The following is a 12,275-nucleotide window of genomic DNA, read 5'->3' as shown; positions in this document are numbered from 1 at the left end:
AACGAATAACCTTGTACGTCATCAACGGGTAAAACGAGTCGCGATTTAGACAACGAACCGACAAGAAACATTTATCGACAAGAAGAAATGGCTGCGAAAAGCGTTTTCACAGTAGGCGGGGAATCGATCGTGGGTACGGGGCCGGCTCTCGAAGACGCCGGTGGCCCAGAAAGGTACCGTTAAAAGATTTTATTGCCAGGGATCTCAGCTGTCAGCGGATTTTTCTGTCTCTCGATTTACCGCAGCTCACCGTCAAAGTGCATCGGAACGGATTGTCGGTGCAACGAGCAGCTTCAAGCAGACTGCTACCGGCAAGTTCGTATTCCCACGCGATGGAACCGAGTCGTATACCGTCTACCGGGTGACCCGAATGTTCATTGATCGTGGATCAATCAACGACGATGAAAACGAGGTTTCGTCGATCGATCTTTCCACGGTTTTGCAACGACCGCGAACGACAATTCGAACCGTAACGATCGTTTACGGTAGTGTCGAAGCGAACAACGAGCAACCGCGAATTGCGACTGCTCGGCCATGGTTTCGGTTGTACAACGCGAACATTTTCAATTATACATTATTATAGACTCTACCAATTTCATGTCGTCAAAAGTGGGCAAGATGCGCAAAGTTTCTAGTAGAGATCCCAACTTCACGTGTATCGAAATACCCGGGTACACGGGTAATTAACGGATTCGTGTTTTAATCCGTGTATTTTTAATACACGGGTACCCGGGTAGAAACTTTCTAGACTATGATCGTTCCCCGTCTACCCTATATCGTCCCTTGTAGAGAGAATCGCGATTAAACGTTCCCTTTTCTGAATTTATATCCTTCTCGGTTTGCGGCACCGCGGAAACCGCGAGGCTCGTTTATACGTGTTCTCCATAAGAAGCACCTCTGGTTTCCGGACATAAATTGCGGAGCACCCGATACAACGGCGGATCAGAGAGCCGTGCGGAATGTGCGATAAATAATACATGAAATTATTCTGTCGTCGGTTCGTCCGCAAGACGTGCTCCGCGAATGGTTTCTCTAGGCTTGTTTGCGGCGAAGGATCGACCGACTGCCGTCTTTAACGAGGAATTCAGCGGGTAAAACCTTCTTCCGGCGAACCTGCGAGCGAGTTTGACAATTTCCCGCGTTTTTCAACTTCCGCGATTTAGTTTGTACATGGAAACAAACTGTACGCGCGAGGGAACGCGGTTTCCCTTTATTCTCAGGATCTGTTACCCTCTCAGATCGATCGCTATCTTCCATTTTGATTTCGCCTTAAAAGGAAAGTTCGAACCCAGACGTTTGATGGTGACGATCGCGAAGTCGATTTCCAACAAGTTTTCCGGCGGGAGCTCGATGTAGAAGCTGGAAACGATGGAATACTTAAGGAGCAAAGTTAAGCGCATAAAATGTGGGTCGAGCGAGCAATATCTTCCGAACGAAATGCTCGCCGACCTCGAAACTTTTTCCACGGGCCGCTGCGTTTACTCACGTTCCCGTGGCCGTTTCCAAGTTCAACCTATCCGTTCCTCGTCGACCGGCAAGGTTCTTCGAAGGTATCCGTCTACGGAACGCGTATCCCTGCATTCTCTGCGATTTAGGTAATCGTCGGAAAAATTTCGTACGTTCGGTGGGGTCTGAGGTTAGAAAAATGAGGCCTAACTTTTCGTGAACAAATGGAAGTGTCGCGTTGCGTGACTTTTCGACGCGTAACCGTGCCACACACTCCGCCTCGCATTCTGCAAATTAAACGCGGGAAACGAGCGAGAAGAGCAGCTTTCCCGTTTCGCGATTTTCCAGCGAAGTGCACGGCTCTCGTGCGCTCAAAGCGCGTTTCAGCGTTCTTTAATTTCCGTCCATTAGAGCAAGGTTTCGAAACGGGGAACGGAGAGGGAGACAGAACCGAGAAAAAGGTACACGCTCGAACGAAAATTTCTCCGACGAGCACTCGCGGTTTCCTGATAATGTTTTATCGATAAAATGCCAGTTGCTCCGAGAAGCTTTCGCTTCCTTGTCGGTCTGAAACGAAACGAGACGCGATAGGAGCCGCGTATTTGCGTAACAAGGATCTGTGCCGACGCTCTATTAGGTCAACCGTAAGTTACGCAGGCTTTCCAAGAGACGTGCTACGACGCAGTAACGACGATGGTATGCAGATATCCTCGACGAACGCTAAATATCGTACGTGGGACGAATGAAAAGTAACGCCTTCGATTCTGAATTTTCTACAAAATCAGGGTAAAAATAATGCTCGAAACGACCTTCCCTTTTCAGAAACGCTAAAATCAAACGTTAAATCCTTTCGAAAGGGAGTCAGCTATATCTAGGATAGCAAATCAAATAGTCTCTCGGAATTTCTAATCCAGGTTAAACTTCGATAACGTTGCTCGCGAAGACAATAATTGCAAGTTGTTTTCGCAATTTGTTAAAAAAATCTCACCTTCGCTACTCGAAGTCTGCCCTACTGGTCGGGGATAATAAATAACCAAGGAGGGGTAAATTCGGTGCGAAAATCGTCGGACGCACCTGCTCGCTGTTCCATAAAGGTACGAGAGGAACGGGTTACCGAGAAACGGCGAACCGGTCCTGTTGACCGAACCTTGCGAGCCTTCCTCGCCCGCTCGAACCGTTACGTAGTTATGGCCATCCAGAAAGCCGGTAGGAGGGTAATCGACCACCGATATATCGACCGTATGCTTTCCGCACCGATACGACCCTGCCAATGCCATCCACGTGTCGCTCGAATAAATTCGATAAAGAAGAACCTAACACGACGACCCAAAGAATTAATAGGAATGCGAGATCGATCCTATCCTCGCGCGTCGCGAGTTCGCGACATCCGTGACTTTCGCGATGAGTAAGCCATCCGGAGGTCGATCGTAACGAGAAAGGTCTCGAACGCCGAGACAAGATAATTGCCATTGAGTTTATTCTTTCTGCCGTGAATGGCCGTGTCGATGATGGTTTCTTAAGTCTCGAAATTAAATTCTTGAACAAGTATTAAGTGTATATCTCGTTTAAACAAATGACAAAATGTTAGTCGGGTGTAAACAATCAGACGAGAACTACGGAATAACACGGTTTTGAAAATTATCGAACGATCCCACTTGTTTGACATAAATCGTAAACTATTGCTTTCTCGCGAATTGCCGTCGGCAATATCCAGATTCTTTTTTTTTTAAGAAATTTTAAAAATTAAACAGGGTGCGAATACTTATTGCTTCGATATTTCTATCGATTAATTGCTTTTTTCTTGTTAATTTCGCAACTTACATAAATAGCTATCTTTTTTGTACTCGCATCTATTCTAGATATTTCCAAGAATATGTAGAATGTCGTTGTTTATAAAGAATGAGTTAATAAATTACAATTTTACATATGTTTTTTTGGAAATTAATTTCCAAATTGGAAATAAAAAATGCGCTCTGATATCGGCTGCAACTTTCCTCGTACGTTACGGAAGCTGGAACGACGAACCATTCCACGGGGAAACGGCTATCGACGTGACTTCCGGTGCCTTCGACGCGTTCAATTTCGAATTAATTGCTACAAACGTCTCGGTCTCTCGCTCGGCTAATTGGCACGTTAATTGCTCTCGTCGATGTACGGTCCTCGCCCGAGTTCCCCGACCGCTAATACTACAGGTAACACGATTGGTATGAAAACCCTTTGCTATCTGGGACATGGAAACAGCTGCGAGCTTCCGTCGTGACTGACGCGGTTCATAATTTCGAATGCGTCGGCATTACGCGGTCCCTGGCGTCGAGCGAAATTCCAAGCGTCGCTACGAAGCTTCCGACGCGAATTCTTGCGGATCGTTTCTTACCGTATGGACTGTTTTGCGAGCCGAGCTCGGATCTATACGACCGCTTTCCGAGAAGACTTAATTCGCTAACTTTAAGAAATCGCGGACAAATTGCCGATGGATGTCTCTACGAGACTATACGCACATGTAGTTTGATTATTAATCAAACGAACGTTAATTATCGATAAACGTTAACGTTTATTTCATTCCATGATACGTTCTCTCTTTCTATGATATAGGTCAGCACATCCGTCGGGCACGGGTAGCTACTTCAAAAAAAAATATCGCGTGTCAAAAATAACAGGAAGAGGAATAACACGCGAATAACGCGAACAAAGTTATCAGCAGTGGCTGCTTTTGACGATAACGCCCAACGGAGGCTCGATGCCCGAGTCTCGCCTTTTTCCGGCGATGCAGCCACGGAAGAGTGCTTTAACCTTTAACCCCAGCACTGTCCGGTGCGTTACAACTGCGAAAATGCAACGTTAGGAAAACTGTTAATTTCTCTATTGTTTCGAAGGGAACGATCGTAAACTGGCTCGAGCGTCGAAGCAGGGAAAAGGTTAGGCGTCGCGTCAAGCCGCTAAATATTTCGGTCGAGTCGTTGGCGCCGCGAGATGATCCGACAACAAGGATACCAGCTTGCGGTTTCCACCTCCTTTTTCCCGACGGTGACCCGGGGCTATTTTAAGAAGATATTCGGTCGAAAGGGCGGCCAGGCCCCGAACGAATACGTCTGGACTTCGAGGAAGCCGGGACAGACAGCGAATGGAACGCTGCGCTGCTCCGTTTCGAAATTCCACGGGGAATTGGCGCAACGTGCCAGCGCCTCGTCGCGAAAACGTGCCATTAGGGCCAGCGACGGGAATAGAAAATTCCTCTCCGTGTAGCGGATTAATCGCTCGCTTACTAGCGCGAGCTTGCGATGAACCAGAGATGGGCAAAATACTCGTCTAGATCTCGTCTGTAAAAAAGGTGAGGTCCCATGTACGTAAGTTCAGGCGACGAGCACGAGCAACGTCCATTTGAAAGTGTCAACTCCTCGCGCAGAAGGGTCTGATCATCAGACTCTGATGGACCCAGGCGAGCTGGCACAACGAGCCGCGGACACCTAAACGAGCACGGAATTCCGAAAAAGGCCACGCACCATCATCGCAACGGGCGGTCGACAAGGGGATGTCATAAAGAGTTGAAAATACCAACCTCGACAATTTTTATCGGAACTTTGCGGAAGTAACTTCAATCGACTCCTGATGCTCCTACGATCAAAATCATATCTCACGTCGCGTAAATCGGACTATTTTTAACGAAATTATATGCAAAATCTGTTTGCATAATTGAAAAGTTATTTCGTTAGAAATAGTTCGATTTACGCGACGTGAGATATCATTTTAATCGGGAGAACGCCAAGAATTCAATGGCATCGCGTTCACGTTGATACGGTGAAGAATAAAGAATTCGATTTTATCAAAAACTCTCGCTTCGAACCACTCGAAAGGGTCGATTTTTTTGAACGTTCATGAGCCGAGACCCAAACGCTCGTAAAAATCGACTTTTTCGAGTGGTTCCCAACCGTTCGTCGTCGCATTTAGCGACCTTTTGCTCGCTAGTAGGAACGTGTTTTCGAACGAAATCCGGCGAGCACGGACAATTTATTGTTCGAGCACGAGCATCGCATAGATGGGACATCACCTTTACGGTTTCGTGGAACAATGAAAGGCTGCTTTTCGTCTTTCCCGAGTACAGATGTCCCTCGGCAATCGAACACACCACGCCCATCGATAAATCCTAGGCTTCCACAGTTTATCTCCCGAATTGGCATCGTCGAACCAGTCGAATGGGATGCATCGGAAAGCAGCGTTCCAATTGCGATCGATTCCGTGCTGCACGCGACGGAAACACGGCACCGATCGCAAGGAGCATCTCGGTGCTCGGGTGTGTGGCCCGATGAGCCATTAGTAAGGCTGCAAAGATTGCGGGAAACGGAGACAACGGGCGAGGCAGGCGAACCAGCGAAAGAATATCGAGTCGAGAGAAAGGGAGAGCAACGGAGCCGATGGATCGACGCCGAGAAAGCCCGCGAGAGGAAGATCGACCGAGAGAAAGGACGAGGTACCGAGTGAGAAAGACGTGGAAACACTCCTTCGCGAGGCGTATGAGAGTCGATCTCAGGGCGGATTCCCACCAAAGAATCGGTCACGACTTAGGGTCGCCATAAACGCCATCCGCGAGCACTCCCGACGATTGGATAATACAAGTTTCGCTATCGTCCTCTCGACGTATCCGCACTGCACAAGCCGCGATCATTACGGTTCTCAGTGTAAAACGGAAACCTCGACTCCGACGCGATCTCTCGCGCTCCTCTCTCTATCTTCGTGGCCGATACAACCTCCGCTGCGAAACGATAACGATTGCCTCGACACGGGTAACCGTTCGTCTTGATCTTCTTTGTTCCGGACACGGCTGTAAACGTCTACGTTTTTGGAACGTTACACGCGTCAGTCTCGGCTGAAATCTCTTTTCCGTATTCCCGTTTGAGGAGGTTTACATCCTCCAACAGCGCGGATGGCATCGTCACCTCTCTAAAATCCACGAGATCGGAGGACCGCCAGGTCCTATTATTAATATGGCACACGCTTCGATTCAAAGTTTCAACTCGAAACTCTCGGGAAGAAACCAGGCAAGTCTGGCCGTCGAATAAAGATACAAATGCAAAAAAGTATCTTAGGGTTGAAACTCTCGGGGAGAAACCAGGTACCTCTAGCGGTCGGTTAAAGTTAAAAATGGGAAAACTACCCAACGAGTGAAACTCTCTGCAGTTAACGCAGGTTAATTTACCTGTCGGATAAAGTTAAAAGTGCGAAAAGTATCTAACAATTGAAACTTTCTGCAGATAAAGCAGGTATCTTTAGCGTTCGAATAAAAATAATTTAAGTTATCTTTATCCTTTGAGTACATTTACTTCGAATACATTTTTTTATCCGGCAGTCATCGAATAAAGATAAAGTTATGTAAGTTCTATTTAAATAATTTTTTAGTTCTATTTAAATAATTTTTTTATCTAAATAATGCCCATCTCTGGCTTCGAACTGCATCTACGCGATTGCTCCGTCCCATAATACGTGTTTAAAGTCCGCCGAGTCATTGTACTTACAGCGGAGAAGCAACGCGCAACAGAGCTGCGAGTAAGGTATTCTCTTAGGAAACATTTCATCGCTCCCAAAGGGTGAAACTAATCAGACTGGAGAAGCAATCAATGGAGATCGCTCGAGTTGGTATCCCTTTACGAGTCTTCGTAATTGTTTCGATCGCCTATCAGGCTTTGTACCCGCGGTACTGCAATTTCAACGAGCAGTAGCGTGTAACAATACATTGTCCAACATACGCGTCGACTAGATGTCGGAGGGCTGACGTACATCGAGCGTCTATGTAGCGCAAATTAAGCCCAAAGCAACAATGACTCGACGACAATAAGCTACGTATCGAAGATCGCTCGCGTTTGATCGCTCTGCGATACCTCAACGTCGCGGATGCGGATAATCGATGAACGATTCACGCGCAAACTTGCGCAGGGTTTCAACAGGCGGTCAAAAAGTCGCGAGCATTCCGGATGGCTTTCTACGCGCGCGATGCACTCTCGCTCGAAATTCCGAACGTTCCTGATCCTAGCGCGCACACGGACGACCGCACGTGTGCGCCAAAGCATACACGAGAGAACGTAAATGCCATAAGGAAGTCATTAATCTACCGTGACTTCCAACAGCTATCTTCGGCCCATGCAAAAGGATGTTACCGTGCTGCAACCGCGACCCGACTGCGAGGCAACGACACCTTCCCGACTATCTTGAAGGACAACATTCCACAGCCGACTCATGGAGTCTACGATGTCCTTGCCGCGTGTCGCGCGATTCCGCGACTACCCTTCCTATCGTGTCATTTTTCTACCGAACAGCCCGACTCCTCGATCTCGGCATCAGCTTTCTTCGCTCGACATTCGGAACTAGCGCGCTCCGTGACAAAGCGATACGATACCCGAGAATCTTTAGTCCTTTCCAAAACTATCGCGCGATATATTTTTACCATCGACTGCTCGTGCTCCATCTCACAGGAATATCCTATTTCGAAACGTTTTGTTCCTGAACAGATTGAACGAAGTTTTCCCCTATTATCGTAAAAGGTGCCAGCTGCCTCGAACACGTTGGTAATGCAAATAACAGGCGTGCAGGAGCACGAAGGAAAATTGGAAAACGAAAACAAAACGAAACTCACGGGCGTTGATAAGAGTCGGGGAACAACGACCCAGACACGATGTGGGCCTTCGTATCAGAAATACGTGGACGCAAGTGCTCGAAAAGCAGCGTAGACACATCGAGGGCACTATCGATCGTTTCTGAACTCCAACGTGGTGCCGTGGTGTTTTGAGGTCGTCGTCCTTTCCAGTTACACACGAGTCGATAATACGTGCGAACTTTTCTATGAACCGCCCCGAGTTCTATCCGATTATTCGACATGGTTCATCCATTAAACAGCCGGGATCTTTGCCACTCGGTGATGGAAATATTCGCGAATCTTTTTCGTTTCGGTTTTCTCGTTAATTTTCGTCCATCGACCGAGATCTCCCCTCGTTTTAAGAGGATACTCCGGCGTAGCGCGTCGGAATAGTCTGTGGTAAAGAATGTGGAGCCCATACGGCACGAAACTCTTCAAATGCGTGCGTTTTTCTCGAAACGATATCTTTGAAAGTAGGGTGTACATTTTTCTCGGAAAATTTCTGGGCGGATCGGTTTGAAATTTCACTCGCGCATGGAATACATTTCTGGTTGTCGTTCGACCGTCCATACCACCGACTGAGTCGGTTTGATAGCTTTCTTTTAAATATAATTCTTACGTCAGCACATCATCTCGAAACGAATAGACCGTCGACTCGCGGGAGGAAAGAAGAATCCGTTTAAGGTTGGTTTAGTCGTGTTTACCTCAAAGATGCGACGAGCAGCGATTCGTTTAACTTCCTTCTTGGTATTGTTCCTGCGGTTCTTTACTCTCTCGAGGGGCGAGTCTTTGCACGCGTGGCCACGAAAAAGCCCGCGTTTGAGTACTGGGTAAACATTAACGCTGCAACGAGAGGGAAGGAGCGAAAATTGGTGGTGGGATCCGCAGACAGGATGGAATGTGGGCGTGCAGCGTCTGGATACGCAAGGGAAACGCGTGTTGCGGTGTCCGGGAAACGAGTCGACCGAATTGCTGATACACACGTTTCTCGTTTTTCTTTCCCTCCCTTTCGCTCGCTCATTTTGCCAGGCTATCGCGGTTTTTCCTTAACGCGATTGTTCGCCCCGTCGCGCGTCTTCCGCTCTTTGTTTCGACGACGAATAGGATCATTAATTGCAACCCAGTTGCGTCACCACACCTGGCATCTTCGCGCGATTATAATACAGCTGGAACGTATGCGATTACCATACCGTGCCACCGACATAAGAGTACGAAATTCCATGCACTTTCACTGGACGGAACCGTAAAATTGTCAGTCGTAATTATTACGACTCGATTACCCGATTTAAGAGAAGAGCACGCGATGGAAGATGCATTTACGCAACGAAACTTGTCCCCTTTCGGCGTCAAGTAACAGTGGAACAATTAGCCCTTTGCCACTTAAGGTCGATTCAGACTATACGACACGTACCGGCACCGACACGACGAAACATTAAAACACGCGTTTGTTTTAATTGAACTATTCACACTTAACGGACGCCAACCTGAACGTTCCGTCAACAGGAATAGTGCGTATAGTTCCATTAAAACGCGTGTTCTTAATGTTTTGTCGTGTCGGTCCCGGTACGTGTCGTTGCCGGAACGTGACGGTCCGTGTCGTATAGTCTGAATCGACCTTTAAATGGTGGCGTAAGCTTTTTTTGTGGACATAGAAATTTCCCTGATCAATTCATACATTTTGTATAAACTAGAAAAGACCAAAAAAGAGGAAAAGCCACTGAGCCATCTGCGATTTCTGAAAACACTTGTCGAACAATTGAGAAGATTATATCGCCAGCAACGAGAGCAAGCGTCTACGTCGCATTCCGATAAAGTCCGACTAAACGGGAAGCTTCACGTAATACTAAAAGGGCCAAAAAGGGACTGCAAGGTTTGTTCTGACTGTAACACACCTGGAGGTAGGCTGGAAATTTCGTATTACTGCGATACGTGTCCTGACAAACCTGGGATGCATCTTGGATATTATTTTCCAAAATGTCACATCAAAACTAATTACAGTGTACGAGGTCCGCAGTTGTTTCAACGACGCCGAATCGCATTCGGCGCAACCGATGCGAGTGACTTGCGACTGCTCGTCGAACTCACCTCGAGATCGGTCGGAATCTCGCCTTTTATGTACTTTTTACGTTTTAAGTGTTTCTTTACGTTGCGGCGCGAACTACTTTGGTTTAAATAATAATATATTATAATAGCTAACTTTACGTGCAGTTTGTTTGTTTGTTTGTTTAACACCTTACAACAGAGTGCAAGTAATATTTATCAAAGTTTGTTGTTTTCGACATATAAATGAATAAACTGGTGGTATTTTATTATTTGTATACGTTTGTTTGTTTATAAATGTTTTTAAAGTACTTGTAAAGTACGCAAGCGAAAAAGGCCTCGAGCGCAAAGGGTTACAACTGCTACGACCTATCGCTAACCGTACGCGTTGACTCGAAGCGACTTAAAATTCAGATTAGTCTCGGGATAAATCACGATAAATAGTATCGTGCCGTGTAGCGTGCTCTCTAGTCTCGAGGAACTCGTTCGACCGGAGAGAAAGGGTCGTTCGGATCAGAGTCGTCGGGGGAGCATAGTTTTGGTCGAGTTCGTCGGACCGCCTCTTGCGTAACACGGCCCTGAGCCGTAGTCTTACAACGGTAATGGAAGCCTCTAGCAGGCTTCCTCCTACGGACCAACAAAACCCGTTTCTTCTTACAGCTTAACGATCGTGCACGCGTCAGAATTTATAAGAGACAGAGAGGAGCCAAGGGATCGCGGAGGGAAACGAGAGAGCCCCTGTCCGACGAAAAAGAAGAAAACCAGCAAGTTTGACTGTATTAGGGAGACGGAACCTCCTGGAATCATTCCTAGTTTAAAGCAAACGATGCATCGATCCTCTTGGGAAATCCGACAAAGTCGTCCAGGAACTTCCGAGAAGGGAAACAACGTGCTTCCTGGTAGCCTCCGACAAGACAAAACGAGACGAAAGAAAGTAAATTTTCCAAAACTACCGAAGAATGGTGCTTCGTGTTTTTCAACGAATGGGATGACGCAGTTTCTCATGGAAAATTAGAAATTCCTTTCAGTCGAAGACAATAGATGTGTCTAGATCTACGAACCGATCCGACACTTTGTAAATAACTTTTTTTCTTCGCGAACCACCAAGTTTTTCTCGGGTGTCTTTTTTACAGGATGTCTCAACTCGACTGGTCGAATTCATCCAGACCTCTTTCGCAAACGCCATCCTCGTCGTGTTATGGCGCACCGTTGAAAAACGACACCAGGCCGAGATCGAATTTGCGGTGAACCTCGAAACCACGAATCGTGATCGACGTGGCCGGTGTTCCAGTTCACGTATGCCTCGATCGCTGACAAACTGGACCTCGATATCGAGCACGGTGACAGACTTGAAAAAGTTGGCAACAATTGCCGGGTGATACTTTCCCAGTATTGGTTTAGAACAAATCGAATGTTCGCGATTGTCAATAATTAAATCTTGGAGCCAAATATTAGGTTGACGCAAACATCGGGTTGTCCGGAATGTTCGTGGCAATTTCTAAGAAAAATTCTAAAGCACGTTTGAATTTTAATGTATATTTATTGAATTACATAGGTGACATTTTGTTCCACAACCTTTCCATCTTTTAAGGGATGTATACATGTTATTTGTTTTCAATTATTCCCATGTATTCAGACCTGTACCACCTACCAAAAATCGTCATGGACTTTCCGGACAAACCCGATACAATACTTTTCGAAGTCTCTTTCTAGCCACGACCCGTTTGGGAAAATGTAACCGGGTCAGCGAAACGGAAACGAGCCGATCGTTACGCACCGTGCGTACGATCGGCGCGCGAAGAAGGTTCGATGAAAATAACCCTTTCGAGCCCTCTGTCGTTGGCGCACGTGAGAACCGGTAGTTCGCCGTCGAAAGGATGTGGGCGGTCTCGGATTACGAGAATCCTCGACATCGCTTGGATATTTGCATTCATACCACATTCACGCCAGTCCTTATGATCTTCGAGTCGTAAAATATATAAACGCAACGACAAGTAGAATATTAGAGGAGATGCGATTCCGAATGAACAAATTCGACGGAAAATCTATTTCACTAACGCTTTCTTTCGAGGTAAAATTGGAAAATGTTTATCAACTTGTATCGTTATGGTCGACTGTCGACGAATAAAGGTCGATTCAGACTATACGACACGGACCGGCACCGACG

General features: G+C 46.7%; 1 protein-coding gene across 1 annotated transcript in view; it reads right to left on the bottom strand.

Annotated features, from left to right (window-relative positions):
* The window catches only part of LOC128887771 (nucleolar and coiled-body phosphoprotein 1-like), a 60,672-nt gene that overhangs the window by 36,932 nt on the left and 11,465 nt on the right, over positions 1-12,275 (bottom strand). The gene's annotated exons all lie outside the window — the stretch shown is intronic.

Source organism: Hylaeus anthracinus, unplaced genomic scaffold (genome assembly GCF_026225885.1).
Source record: "Hylaeus anthracinus isolate JK02 unplaced genomic scaffold, UHH_iyHylAnth1.0_haploid 11989, whole genome shotgun sequence".
Classification (NCBI taxonomy): domain Eukaryota; kingdom Metazoa; phylum Arthropoda; class Insecta; order Hymenoptera; family Colletidae; genus Hylaeus; species Hylaeus anthracinus.
Note: the sequence above shows the minus strand (reverse complement) of the source record. Positions and strands in the feature narration are given on the sequence as shown.